The 14,898-nt window shown below is 38.1% G+C and overlaps 1 protein-coding gene across 2 annotated transcripts in view; it reads right to left on the bottom strand.

The window, feature by feature from the left end:
• The window catches only part of LOC122557869 (circularly permutated Ras protein 1), an 82,317-nt gene extending 68,062 nt beyond the window's left edge, over window positions 1-14,255 (bottom strand). For both annotated transcript variants that reach the window (XM_043706013.2, XM_087996622.1), the window contains exon 1: window positions 14,050-14,255. The gene's annotated coding sequence lies outside the window, so the exon portion shown is untranslated. The remainder of the gene's footprint in view (window positions 1-14,049) is intronic.
• Between the last annotated feature and the right edge of the window lie 643 nt (window positions 14,256-14,898).

Genomic DNA, 14,898 nt, shown 5'->3' with positions numbered 1-14,898 from the left:
GCACTATAGAGGAGATTGGTAAAACCACACCTGAAGTACTGACGGTATTTAGTTTTGACTTCCTTATCTGAGGAAAGATGCTTTGGCTATTGAGTGAATGTGAAAAAGGGTTGCTACACTAATTCTTGCCAGAACTGACATACAGGGAAAGACTGGATAAGTTAGGAATATATTCTCGAGTTCTGAAAAATGAGGGAGTTATGGTTAAAGTTAGGGTTAAAGGACTTTCATAGAAACCTATAAAGTTCTCACAGGAATAGTCAGGGTAGATGTAGGGATGATGTTCTTGTTGACCAGGCAATGTAGAACCAATGGTCACAGTATAATGATTAGGGGTAGACCTTTTAGGACAGAGATGGGGAGAAATTGTTTCTCTCAAAAAGTAATAAGCCTGTTAAACTATCTACTATAGGAAATGGTTGAGGCCAAAACATCAAAGGCTTTTACAAAAGATGTAGATATACTTCTTTGGACTAAAGGGATCAAATGATACAGTGAGAAAGTAGGGAAGGATTCTGAGTTGGCAATTGGTTGTAATCATACTGAATGGCAGAACAGGCTCAAAGAGCTAAATGTGCTATTCCTGCTCCTATATTCTACGTTTCCAACATAAGACTACAATTTTGTTCTTCAAGAATGAATGTTTTTCTGATTTGCTTTTCACTGGGAGTTGACTTCCAACAGCTGATACAAAACAGGGAGACATTAGGCATGTTTTCCACTCCTGTTGTCCCGAATCCACCATTGTCTCTGCTGTGCTCTAAAGATGTTGCCTGAAATACAGTTCATTTGTTTATTCCCATGTCTGGCTTTGTTTTTTTTTACAAGCTGGATAATCTACAGATAACTTCCATGTCAATGTGTGAAACTTCACAAAGATGAAAATCAAACAGGAGATATATATCTGTGTTGAAAATGTGTTGCTGGAAAAGCGCAGCAGGTCAGGCAGCATCCAAGGAACAGGAGAATCGACGTTTCGGGCATAAGCCCTTCTTCAGGAATATATATCTGTGTGCCTGGTTTCAGTCATTTTGATGGCATATTAATTTCAGTTCAGACTGGGTCTTGTTTATTGATAGTTCCATGAACGGGCCCAACCTACGGTCAGGGGGCACTGCAGTCAACATATTTAGATGTATTTTCTTTTTTAAAGCCATTTTGATCCAGGGAAAATCCCAGGTATTAAAATGAGACAATAAAAATCAGTTTGATAGTTCATTTTTACAGTATCTAATCAATTTAAATTGAATAAAATAAATGCCATGCAATCAACTTGATTCCTTCCACTACTGGGTTGAGATGATAGCATATAATAAATCTAGTAAATAACAATATTTAATGCTGCTTAACAGTTTGCACTGGAGCAGGTACACCTCATCAATATGATCAATGGAAGTCACGTATGTGCACTAAATCTGATTTATCCATTTCATTCATTTAGCACTCAGACCGATTCTCCTGCCTGGTTTCCAATATATTTTAATAGTTTAACAGGTTAAAATTCAGATTTAAGTACTTGAAAAATTTGGACTTCCAACTTGGTAAGTTCAAGCACTTAATTGTCAAATTTCCTCTCATTCCAAAGTCCCTGATTTGTCAAGGATGTTGTGAAATATGGTAGACCAGGTTTGGCTGATAAAATAACAGCTTCTGAATGCCATTACTAATGTACAGATTGACCACTTGTAATGAAAAAACGTTGTTTGTTGACTGATGCAAAAGCTAACATGAATTCTTTTTGAGGTGAACGATGCAGGATTACATTTTTTGGGGTACAGAATTCCAGCAGAGTAAGATAATTGGTTTTTGAGAATTGGTGAATACAGAGGATCCCTGAATTACAAAGCCCCTGACTTACGAACACTTGTACTTATGAAGTTGATCCTTTACAGGGATCTAATTTTAAAAACCTGATATGCAAACATTTCCTGTGCTTATGAATGGCTGTTTTAGATTGTTCTGTATTGTGTTCCAACTTGAATACAAATCGACTCAACAAAGGAACCTGTTCGCAACCTAGGATTGCCTGTGCTTGTAATTTGTTTCATTATCAGTAGAATCTGGGAATGCTTATCAGGAAATTTCCCTGAGGAGACTCAATAGCTATCATTGAATCTGTAATTGATAGATCTGACCTGGCTTGTAAAATTTTCAAATGAGTGGATTAATGGGATTCATTCATTATGCTCTGAAGAAGGATCACAAGACTCAAAATGTTAACTCTGCTTTCTCTTCACTGATTCTGCCAGAGTTGTTGAGTTTCTCCCACAATTGCTGTTGTTTCAGATTTCCAGCACCTGCAGTTTGTTGTTTCATTTCGTAAATTAATAGGATTTCCATTTGATCCCTAAGAAATAACGACTTTTCATCAGACTTCTGACAGACGGATGTGAAACATCGTACTGTGCTTAATCTTTTGAGTCCCGTTCAGTTGTTTACTGTGCTGGTGACTGGAAAAAGTATGAATGAACTGTCATTAATAGATTACTGTACTTTGTTCGTGGATCACAGGCAAAGATCCTTTGTGTCTGCTGAATAATTTGACAATATTGCATTTCAAGTGCCATTCCTCCTTTTCTAAGAGAATTCTGAAAAATCTGTACTTCTTTAGGGGCAATATATATTGGGGCAGATTTTGCTGGAATGGGAGATATTAGCTTTTAGCAAAAAGGTTCTGTCTTTTAAATAATTACCTCCAAAGCTAATGGAAGTATGAGGTGGCAAAAAATTGGTGATGGCCACAGGGCATCTCGGTGATCTTGATAAATAATGGGACTGACAGTATTTCTCCATAAGTAGTGGACTAAAGGACTAAGAAATGAACAGAAGAATTGACAAAGATCGCGGATTAGAGGGAGTAGTTCAAAACAAAACCAGGTGTGGGAAGATAAATAAGGGTGAATAAAAAAGATTGGCTTAAGAGAGAGAGAAAAATATATAAAGGAAAAGAAACATTTTAAAGCTTAAAATGTTTAAATCTGAAAGAATAATTGACAATATGCAGGAATAGATAAAGTTGTTTCCTGGGACATTCCATTAGCATGTCATTAAAAAGCATACTTGCTCTGTTGAGTATCAGCGTTTGCTATCAGCAGCAAGTTTAATTTGAGTCACTAGTTGTCCAAGACCCAAACTCCTTCCAGGTGAAAGGATTATTTACTTTGTACTTCTTTTAATTAGTAACCTGTAATTCATGCTTACAACATTGTCTCCTCCACACAGTCTATGCGCAAGTTGGGTGATCACTTATCAAAATGCCTCCGTTCAGTTTGCAAGACTATTTCTGGACCTCCATCTTATCTGACTGACGTTAAACTTTCTATCTCACCCCCACTCTGGTCTCTCTGTTGTCAACCTGTTACAAATGTTTTAAATAAGTTTAACTTAAGCATGGGACACAGTACCACCTTTTCATTCAGTTACACACTTTACAGTCTTACAAACTCGACATCAAATTCAACTATTTCAGATCTCATTCTCTGCAGTTGTAGACACATCTTTATTTCTTTGCTTGTTCCATTGCCACTCAGTTTTGCTTTGAAACATCATATCTTTTTATCACTTAATCCCTCAGGGACTGAACTACTGTTCCATGCAATTTTTAATGCCAAAGTTTCCTAGATGTTCTCAGTTTAAAAAAACACACTAAAAATCTTTCTTAAAATGTCATATGCAAACACTTCTTGCGTGGTTATTTGATGAGTCATGGAGTCATAGTACTGTACAGTATGGAACAGACCTTTCGATCCAACTCGTCCCCGCTAACCAGATATACTAAATTAATCCAGTCCCATTTGTCAGTATTTGGCCCATTTCCCTCTAAACCCTTCCTGTTCATGTTCCCATCCAGATACCTTTTAACTGTTGTGGTTGTACCTTTCTCCACCACTTCCTCTGGCAGCTCATCCTGTACACATACCACCCTCTGTGTGAAAGATTGCCCCTTAGGTTCCTTTTATATCTTTCCCTTCACCTTAAACCTATGCCCTCCAGTTATGGGCTTCCCTGCCCTGGGAAAAAGATGTTGGCTATTCACCCTATCCATGCCCCTCATGATTTTATAAATTTCCATAAGGCAACCCTGCAGCCTCCGATGCTCCAGGGCAAACAGCCTCAGCCTTTCAGCCTCTGCCTATAGCTCAAAACCTCCAAACATGGCAGCATCCTTGTCAATATTTTGTGCACCCTTTGGAGTGGCATGGTGACTCAGTGGTTAGAACTGCTGTCTCACAGCGCCAGGGACCTAGGTTTGATTCCAGCCTCGGGCAACTGTGTGGAGATTGCACATTTTCCCTGTGTCTGCATAGGTTTCCTCTGGGTCCTCCGGTTTCCTACCACAGACAAAGATGTGCAGGTTAGGTGGATTGGCTATGCTATATATCCGTAGTGTTCAGGGATGTGTAGGGTACATTAGTCAGGGGTAAATGTAGAGTTATAGAGTAGGGTAGGGAATGGGTCTAGGTGGGTTATTCTTTGGAGGGTCAATATGGACTTGTTGAGTCGAAGGGCCTGTTTCCACACTGTAGGGATTCTATGAAGATCTTTCCTATAGCAAGGGAACCAGAAATGAATGCAGTATTCCAGAAGAGGCCTGTATAGCCGCAACATGACATCCTAACTCCTATACTCAATGCAGTGACCAGTAAAGGCAACTGTACCAAATGCCTTCTTCACTACCCTATCTACTTATGACGCTAACTTCAAGGGACTATGAACTGTATTCCAAGGTCTCTTTGTTCAGCAACACTCCCAGGACCTTACCATTACTGTACAAGTCCTGCTCTGATTTGCCTTATTAAAATACAACATGTCATATTTATCTAAATTAAACTCCACTTGCCACTCCTTGGTCCATTGGCCCATAGGATCAGGGTCCTGTGGTACTTTGAGATAACCTTTTTCACTATACACTACACCATCAATTATAGCATCATCTGCAAACTTACTAAATATGTCTCCTATGTTCACATCCAAATCATTTATATAAATGACAAAAGCAGTGGCAGCATCGATCCTTGTGGCACACCATTGGTTGAAGGCCTCCAGTCCAAACAACAACCCTCCACCGCCACTCTCTGTCTCCTACCTTCAAGCCTATTCTGTATTCAAATAGCTAGCTCTCCCTAGATTCCATGTGATTTAACCTTGCTAACTAGTCTACCATGCGGAACCTTGTCGAACATCTTGCTAACTTCATATGGAACATCCACTGCTCTGCTTTCATCAGTCTTCTTTGATACTGTAAAACTCAATCTCAAAACCACGTTGACTATTTCTAATCAGTCCTTGCCTTTGTAAATGCACGTAAATCCTGTCCCTCAGAATCCTCTCCAACAACTTACTTACCATTGACATCAGGCTCACCGGTCTATAGTTCCCTGGCTTTTCCTTACGACCTTTCTTAAATAATAGCACCACGTTAGCCAACCTCCAGTCTTCTGACACCTCACCCATGGTTTTATAGAGATATATAAAGTTGTTGTTGAGAAGTTAACCAAAATGTCACCAAAAAATGAAGCAGCTCTAAGCTAAATATAACCAAAGCACCACGGAATAGATATTTATTTAAAATATGTCATGAAAGTAAATCATTGTATCAAGGAAAAGTTTGGTTCAGGTGGTAAGACTTTCTTTCCTGAAGGCAGAGGTTGTTGGTTCAAACTTTCCTCCAGATTATCATGAGCACATAACTGTCTGATTCTTTGACGCCGTACTGAGGGAGTATTGCATGGTTAGATCTGCCAATCTTTAGACAACGGGCTGATTCATGGTTTGATGATATATGATTATATTTGAAAAACAGATCATCAGGTTAAAAAAAGTAATACACATTGCGTGAACTCAAAAATGTAAACAATAAATTCTAGATAAATATAACAGGTCACTTAAGGGAGAGAAAAAGAAAGGTTTTTCACAGATGTCTTGCCTTTCACCTATGGATCAAACCTGTCCCTCTTTTTGACATTAACTGGGCATTTTATTTTCCTACATTAATCTGTCATTTTCCCATTTATATGGTAAGAGATGACCACATCATGGAGAATTTGGGATTATAGAGGGAGGTTGATGATTTGTTTTGCAATTTTCAATGTTGTGATATATTGATTTGGTTATGACCTTGGAAATAATTCTTAATTCTATGTTTCATTTAACTCTTGGATGCAGAAATCAGGGTATCCAAATTTCTGAAGAAGTAACTCATGATGAGATTAAGGAAAGACAATTAACAGGATCCCTCTCATCCACTGCCTCACCAACCCCATCTCTTCACATGCTCTCATTCATTATTTATTTGTTGTAGACAACTGGAAGTCATTTCAAATGTGATCTTGCAGGTGGTATTTTCCCGACAGACAAAGGTGAGCGAGGACACAATCAAATGAATCGGTTTGTACTCGATGCATAATTGAAAACAGAACCAAATGGCTTCACTTCAGTACATTGTGTGTATGAAATAATTATTTGCAGATAAAGCTGTATTTCATTCAGATTATATTTAAGCTCAATTGGGATAGTAATGACCCTCTACTATATAAAGGCAGACTAGATTAGTAGGGAAAAATGCAGTTAGAACACTATCCAATAGATCTCAACAGCACCAATAGTGCACAATAGTATAAAAACATCCAAATTAGCTAAAGTACCCAACATTATTCTGTTGTAAGTATGATTACTGACAGTGCACAAAACACTCAACAGTATTTAGTGATATCCAACATTATGCAACAGTATCCAATAGTACAGACCACCACTCAGCAGGGCACGCTAATGTTCAACAACAGGCAGCGGCATGCAGCAGTGGCCAAATAACTTAAGTTATACAACAATGTCCAACAGTGCAAAGCCATATACAGAAATACAAAATGGTATCTTAACAGGGTAAAATATAAGCAACTCCAATAGCAGCAAAAGTGCTGTACAAAATACAGATGGCAGACAACAATATGCAAAAGTGATAGTACTTAATAGTGTGGTGCAGCACCCAATAGTATGCAACAATTATTTCAACAACGAAAATACAATTAAAGTTTACATCTGATGGAGGTTCACAGACAAAAATATTATTGCCCTCTTTCCATAGATGCTACATGATGTCTCGAGTAGTATCATCATTGTATGTTTACACTAAAAAGCACCATTAGATGTTTTACATGGTTGAGTAGAGGATGGAGGAGAGGAGAAACAATAGGAAAAGATACCAAACTATGGCATGACATTTAGGAGAGTTGATGGGAACCATATTTGATGGATTCTGACAAGATTTTGAAAGTAAAGAGAGAGGTGGAGAATTTATGGGTTTTTAGCAGGGAATTCTGGAAAATAGGTCTTGGGAGGGCAGAAGCTCTGCAACCAATGAGAAGCAGAGATGGACAAGAGATCAGAGTCTGAGACCCATAGAATCTAGGAGGAGTTCCAATGCTTGAAAACATTATAGAAGATGGGAAAGGATATAGAAAAATGTAAGGACATGAATGGAACTAGGAAACTAATGTACTTCATCAAGAGCAATGGAAAAATAGGACTTTACATGGGACAAGATGTTGGAAATGGAATTTTTAAAGGTGAGAAACAAAAGGCTAACAATGAGGACATTGGAGAAATACCAATGAAAAAGGGAGGAATAAAGGGTTGATCATGGTATGGTGAAGCTGATAACAATGCAGAGATCGATGCAAACAGCTTTGATGACGAATATGATATGGTTTTCCATTCTGCTTCAGAAATTGCCAAGGCTGTCTTATTTTGTTACAATGGAGGCTGAAAATGAGACAGCAGGAGCAGGAGATTGGCTTCATGGCAGAGATGACCTTGGAGACAGAATGGGTAGATGTGATGTAAACTGCAGAGTGATAGAATTAGAGGTAGTGAAGGAGGCAAGTTGGTAACTGGCTTTTAGAGATAAAGAAATATGTCATTGGTGTTAGGATGCATCAGTGTGGTTGAGGCTTTTGAGAAAGTGCCTAAATAAGACAACAGGCCAGAAGCAAACAGGACTTGATACAGGATACGGAAAGAAGTGTGTAGGATGAGCTGAGGATTTGGAGTATGAAAAATGGTAGACAAACGAGGAGAACAATGGAATAATTAAGGCTGGAGGACAGAAGGGTATAGCTGAAGATCTCATTGCACACACTGTTTAAAGTTTATGATGAAATATTAGGATTCAGTTTGAGATGCCATCATGAACAACAGTTTTATCTTGTTTCTTTTGAAAGTATCTGTTAACCAGAATGTACATTTTCATGCAAGGAATCAATGTTTCTCAGCCTTTGTGTTTTTTGACTTCTGTAAATTTCCTTCTCTCCTGTATCTTCCATCATAAGCTGATCACCAGAATTATCTAGTCTCTGTCTTAGCTGGACAGTTTACACCAAGCTAAGTAGCAGTTAAGTTGGCTGACTGACTTTGTGCTGATAGAGAAAGCAGCCTTTGTGAAGGACAGTATATGGGACATGGGGCCAAACAGGGTATTGAAGGTACGGACATACTGGCTCAACTTTAAACAACAGTTAGAATGGCAGCATCCAATTGTGCACAGCAATACTGACAGTATGCAACATTACAGTATCTCATCTCACACAATGTGAAATGTTAACTACTTCTTAATTGCTGCTTGCACTCCAAGAACCAGTTTTGAACATATGTGCTGTGGGGATTCAAACCTTTCTGCCAGTAATGGGTATTTGTGAAATCAGTCCCTTTGTGCATTTCTGACCTCTTGTATTTTAAAACTGTAGATTTCCAGCACTTACAGTTCCCTCTGACTGGACAGGTTCTGTGATCTGGAGTTTCCAGTTGGAAGCAGCACTCACAATTAGTGCCTGTCAGGAAATCACAGGCATACCTATGAGCTCTCAAGTTACATTGTTTGTGAGAACTATAAGCTATTGTTTTTATATCATTTCATGAGATGTCAGTGTTGCTGGCAAGGCCAGTATTTGTTGCCCTTGAACCACCTTCTTGAACTGGTGAAGTCCATATGATGTAGATACAGTGTTAGGGGGGAGTACCAGGATTTTGATCCAGCAACAGTGAAGAAATGCCAGTATAATTCCAAGTCAGCATGGTGTGTAACTTGGATGGAAACTTGCAGGTGATGGGTGTTCCCATGTTTGCTCTGCCTTGTCCTTCTAGGTGTGGAAGGACCCTAGGTGAGTTGCTTCAGTGCATCTTTTATGTGGTACACAATGTTATCACTATGTGCTGGTGATAGAGAGGAAATGGCTTTGGATTAAAAACCAAAAGAATTGCCGATGGTGGAAATCAGAAACAAATATAGAAATTGGTGGAAAGGCTCAGCAGGTGTGGCAGCAACTGTGGAGAGAAATCAGAGATAATGTTTTGTATCCAGTGACCCTTCCTCAGAACTGATGCTGAGGAATAGTGGATTTACCCCTATTATCTCAGATGAGGGATACATGATTGCCATTTCTTTATATGACTAATACCAGAGATATAACAGAGCAGCTTCAGATTTTTACAAGGAAGAAATTAAATGTTAAAAATAACTCCACCCCCATAACACCTGCAGATCAGAAAATGTGTGTGGCAAGATTGTATTTTTCTAAGTTATTTGTCATAGTAAATCTAGTTAAATTTAGGTTGTAAATAAACCAGTCTTCAATTAGCATTGTCAAGTAAGATATTCAGAGTTAAAGTTTATTGTTTGCGACCTTCTGGCAGAACAGAAAATGTCATTATATATATTTTTAAAAATTACCACAATGATAATAAAATAATCCCTTAATAGGGAACAGTATATTTCAGCTTTGTATTGCATGTTGAATCATGATTATTTAGTAATTTGCTAGTAGATGTTTGAATCACCACACCACACATGTTTAAAACCAGTCTTGAGAAGAGTGATCATAATTTGATGCAATATCGCATTGAGCTTGAGAGTGAAGATTTTCAGATGATTATTTGCTATGATTTTATATAAGGGAATTAATACATGATAGGGGGCAAAATATTAATCTGACTAAATTGTTTGATAATGTACAGAAAATAGGGAGTAGAAGTAAATGATCATTTTCAAATGTCAGGGTGTAACTACTGGAGTGGTGTAAGGATCAGTAGAGTCATAGAGTCATAGAGATGTACAGCACAGAAACAGACCCTTCGATCCAACCTGTCCATGCTGACCAGATATCCCAACCCAATCCAGTCCCACCTGCCAGCACCTGGCCTCTATCCCTCCAAACCATTCCTTTTCATATACCCATCCAGATGCCTTTTAAATGTTGTAATTATATCAGCCTCCACCACTTCCTCTGGCAGCTCATTCCATACACGTACCACCCTCTGCATGAAAAAGTTGCCCCGTAAGTTTCTTTTATATTTTTCCCCTCTCACCCTAAGCCTATGCCCTGTAGTTCTGGACTCCCTTACCCCAGGGAAAAGACTTTGTCTATTTATCCTATCCATGCTCCTCAATTTACAACCTATATCAATGAATGTAAGTTATTATTTTTGCTGACAGCAAAAACAGATGGGAAAGAAGCATGGCTCAGGAGCTTATACTGGGCTAAATGAGTGAAAATAAGGGAACAGATGAAGAATAATGGGGGAGACGAGAATTTATTCAGAAGTTATGATTAATAGAAAAAATAACTATTTTCTAAGGGCAAAACTATACCAAATGTTGGTTTTCAGAGGCAATTGGACATCCATATACAAGAAAGCTAATATGCAGGCATAGCAAACAATTAGTAAGACAAATAATATGTCACTCTTTTTCTGAGATGTGCAGTTGCTGGTGTTGGACTGAGGTGGACAAAGTTTAAAAAAAATCACACAATACCAGGTTATAGTCAACAGGTTTACTCTCAAGTAAATCTGAAGGGGTTGGAGTGTAAGATTAAGGAAATATTGCTGCTAATGTGTGGGGAGCCTGGAGTATTGGCTTCTTTACCTAAAGAAAGATATTGTGGGGGTGCAACAAGAGCTTACTGGATTGATGCCTAAGAACATAAATTGGCCTATGTTCTCTAGAGTTTAGAAGACTGAGACTTGATCTAATTGGAATGTATAAAATATTTAGGAGATGTTACTAAGATGCTTTTTACGTTGGCTCGAGAATCTGAAGGTAGCGGGTCAAAATCTCAGGATTAAGCAATCAACCAATTACTACTAAGATGATAGATTTTATTTGCACTCAGAGGGCTGTGAATCTTTGGAATTTTCTACCTGACTCTGTACACTCAGTTAATGAGTATATTTAAGGCTATAATCAATAGTTTTTGGGCACAAAGTGAATTGAGAGATGCAGGAAAAAAATTTGGAAAGTTTATCTTCATTTACAAGTCTTCATTTACAAGTTTTCATTATTAGGACTACCATCTTAACAGATAATAGCGAATATAGCTAGTGTTACCCATATAAATGTTGGCCAAATTACTCCGTGTATTAGTCTATGATGCCATCACAATTAACGCAGAAGAAGTGAAGATTTTATCGAAGATCACCTATGATCTTTTTGAGTGGTGGAGCAAGCTTGAGGGCTATATGGAAAATTTCTGCACCTATACACCTATTATAATGAAGGACGCAAATGACCTTTCATTTTCAATAGAAATTAGGAAGTTAGGTGTAAAAAGGAAAATACTGTGGAACATTTTGACCAAAACAAAATTGTGCAATACGTTGGAAAGTCATTGAAGCATAAATAGGTTCATGAGGTAAATTAACTTTGTCAAGATTAAATAAGTTAAAGATATGATGCGAAGGGGCATGTTGACTTGAACTGTCACAAAGCGATCTGATTGTTGAGCCTACAGCTAAATTTTTGATCTTAAAAAATGCATTGCCCTTATTATTCTAAAGTAGGCTGGGATTGTTTAAATATATCAGGCATTAATGCTCAGGACCCAACCAATATATAGAAACCTAATTGGAGCTTGATTGTTTGGTATAAACTATGTTGCAGAAGCCATTGAATGACAATCCTCTTCATACTGTAATACTCTAAAGTAATCCTTAATCCTAAAACTACAAATATGACTGTATGTTGGTCATCCCATAATTTCTAATATAAAACAGATTTTAAAAAAATGCACCCTCTATAATACTGGACACATTTTTAATGCTGTATGCTTTGTGAATTATAGTTCTGAATTAATAATCCTTGAACTCTGACTGCTAGTTTCTTCTTCTTTCTGTGAAACTAGCCGTTGATCATTGATGGGGCTATTGATGCAAAGATGAGATGACTCTTGACATTTTCCACTTTTGCCAAACAGCCTGACCAGTCTTGGGAATCACAAAGAGACATCTGATGAATGCAATCTTAACGGTAAGCCAATAGCAATGAAACAGTACACTCTGCTCCCAAACTTGTTCATTGAAAAATACCACCTACCACGATTTGTTATTTAAGGTTAGATAGTGTAGTTGCTGTATTGGTGATAATGGGTTATAGTGCCCTCAGGAAGTTTGAGTTGCTGTGGCAAGCATGTTCTAGTCTGGAGTTATGGCAGAGGTTCCAACATCCTTTCCTTCATGTTGCTGACCAGGCCTCTCTCCTGCTCTCACGGGTTGCCATTGGCATATGTTAAAAGGATGTCCCTGTTCGGCCACGTTATAAAAACATCTTCCAACCTGAGCTCAAAGGCAGGCATCCTCTGCACTGCACCACAAAATCTCCAGTAGTTATATTACTGCCCCAATAATGAGAGACCTGGACAGTATGCCATGGCAGTTGGAGATTTGAGGTCAGTTTAAACACATTGAGAAATGAGAAGAAAAATTGGTTGTTAAGTTGATAGAATTTCATGTCAAAATTGGCTTACTGATTTCATTCAGGAAGTAAACCAGACATCCTTATTTGGTCTATATGTGCCTCCATTTACACAACAACATTATTAATTCTTAACTGTTTTTTGTGAATAGTGCAGCAAGCCCATTCACTTGTAAGAACTGATCAGGATGCCAGGGGTGGGCATTACACAATGCCTAGTTTGCAACACCCAGTTTTCAAGAATAGATTAAATAAAATTATTTGCTAACAGGAAATCCATAAGGACAAAAAATAAACAAGAACAAAAAAATACTGAGCCATTTATGTGTGGGTCCCTCTCCAAAAGGTCCATTAACAGAACTCCATTTGTCTTTTCCCTAGGATGGGGGAGTTTCAACATTAGGTGGCATATTTTTAAGGTCAGAGGAGAAAGATTTAAAAAAGACATGAGGGACAACTTTCTTACACAGAGTGACTTGTGTGTGGAATGAACTTCCTGAGGAAGTGGTGGATGTGGGTACAATTGCAATATTTAAAAGACATTTGGAAAAGTACATGAATGGGAAAGGTTTGGAGAGATATGGGCCAAGTGCAGGCAGGTGGTACGAGTTTAGTTTCGGATTATAGTCAACGTGGACTGATTGGACTGAAGGGTCTATTTCCGTGCTGCATGACTCTTTAACATTTTGCCAATTTATTTTTACACAGGTGTAAATGTGTGGAATGAACTTCCAGAGGAAGTGTTGGATGCGGGTACAGTTAGAACACTTAAAAGACATTTAGATAAGTCCACGAATAAGAAATGTTTGAAGGGATATGGGGCAAATGCAGGCAGATGGGACTAGTTTAATTTGGGATTATGGTCGACATGGACAGGTGGACCGAAGGATCTGCTGTATGAATCTATAACCTGTTAGGTACAGTTTTCAATGTATAGCTATATCTTAACATGGTATTGAAAGAAATTGTTGTTAACAGCATGAACACAATTACAATGTTAAGGCACATAACATGTACATGGTTTCTTACCCGAACATCCTCCCTATGTTTTAGCATTCTCTAATAAAAATGCTTCCACCTCATTCTCCACAAGTGAAGCCATATAAAAAAGCTTAAAATGTTGTCTCTATATATATTCTGTGGTTACAAATGAAAGCATTCATGTGTATAATTGTACATCGTAAGTGTAGGTGCACACTTCTCTGCAGAAAAATCTACTAAAGTGATCTGCTTTCCCAATTGTAAGTGTACGTGCACAAATGAGGTAAGGACCAAGTCTTGTCCCAGGCTATAGAAAATTACAACTGTACCTGACAGATGAGGAAGGGTTTCTCCGAGAATGGGAAGATTTAATCCTTCTGTCCAAATGTTCACCTCGCAATTCAAAAGGGCCTTCTTCAATATCTGAACGTTGTGATGCTACGATTGTGACAGGAAATAAGTTGTTACAATCTGCACTCCTTCATCAGCAACTATTTTTAACTGAGAGATAGAATATGTATTCAAAAAAGGTGGAGATAGTTCCGATATGCGCAGGAAACAGAGAGAGAAAGGTTTCACTAGGTTAAACATAAACAGGAAGTACATAGCGGAGAGAAAAAAATCAGAAATGGTGGTGCTTCTTTAATAAATGATCCAGTTTAGACTGAATAACTCTGAAGTAAATTAATTGTGACTAAAAATCATTAATTTTATTTTAATTTTATGGCTTTATCCATTGTTATGTTACAGACAATCATTATGATTGTCTCTATGTTGGTCTAGTGTTTGTGATATGGGGCTAGTTACCTGGAGACTATGTGTTTTAATCCTACTTTGACAATGAAGTGAAATTGAATCAACTAAACTTAGGTGAACATCACTCTTGTAAAGTCTCAGGCAAAGAAATCTCTACCCTGACCCAGTCTGGTTAACATTCAACTTCAGTCCTACATGATGTGGTTGACTTTGATGCTCTTTGACATGGCCCACCCCGCTGCTCAGCTGGAAACAATCACAGCAAAGTTCACCAAGAGGATAACTAAATTTATTTAAAAGCAACAATAACTTCTCTGCCAGCAGATTTTGCAATGCTGGGGAAGCAATGGTGGACAATTAAACAATTGGGACCTCCACTACACCATAGTCACAGCGATGGTGACCCATCCTGTGGCTGGATC

Source organism: Chiloscyllium plagiosum, unplaced genomic scaffold (assembly GCF_037043375.1).
Source record: "Chiloscyllium plagiosum isolate Xiang-an unplaced genomic scaffold, Cpla_swu_hap1 HiC_scaffold_18, whole genome shotgun sequence".
Classification (NCBI taxonomy): Eukaryota; Metazoa; Chordata; class Chondrichthyes; order Orectolobiformes; family Hemiscylliidae; genus Chiloscyllium; species Chiloscyllium plagiosum.
Note: the sequence above shows the minus strand (reverse complement) of the source record. Positions and strands in the feature narration are given on the sequence as shown.